We start from the raw sequence: 559 nt of genomic DNA, 5'->3' as shown, positions 1-559 counted from the left end.
ATCACTTTTATTCTGATAATATAATAAAGTTATATATAACCTTTATTCTGATAATATAATAAAGTTATATATCACTTTTATTCTGATAATATAATTAAGTTACATATCACTTTTATTCTGATAATATATAAAGTTATATATAACCTTTATTCTGATAATATAATAAAGTTATATATCACTTTTATTCTGATAATATAATAAAGTTATATATAACTTTTATTCTGATAATATAATAAAGTTATATATAACCTTTATTCTGATAATATAATAAAGGTATATATCACTTTTATTCTGATAATATAATAAAGGTATATATCACTTTTATTCTGATAATATAATAAAGTTATATATAACCTTTATTCTGATAATATTATTAATTTATATATCACTTGTATTCTGATAAAATAATAAAGGTATATATCACTTTTATTCTTATAATATAATAAAGTTATATATCACTTTTATTCTGATAATATAATAAAGTTATATATCACTTTTATTCTGATAATATAATAAAGTTATATATCACTTTTATTCTGATGATATAATAAAGTTATAT

This window comes from Euprymna scolopes, chromosome 40 (genome assembly GCF_053919585.1).
Source record: "Euprymna scolopes isolate OS-2025 chromosome 40, ASM5391958v1, whole genome shotgun sequence".
Lineage (NCBI taxonomy): Eukaryota > Metazoa > Mollusca > Cephalopoda > Sepiida > Sepiolidae > Euprymna > Euprymna scolopes.
This window is presented reverse-complemented; position numbering follows the sequence as displayed.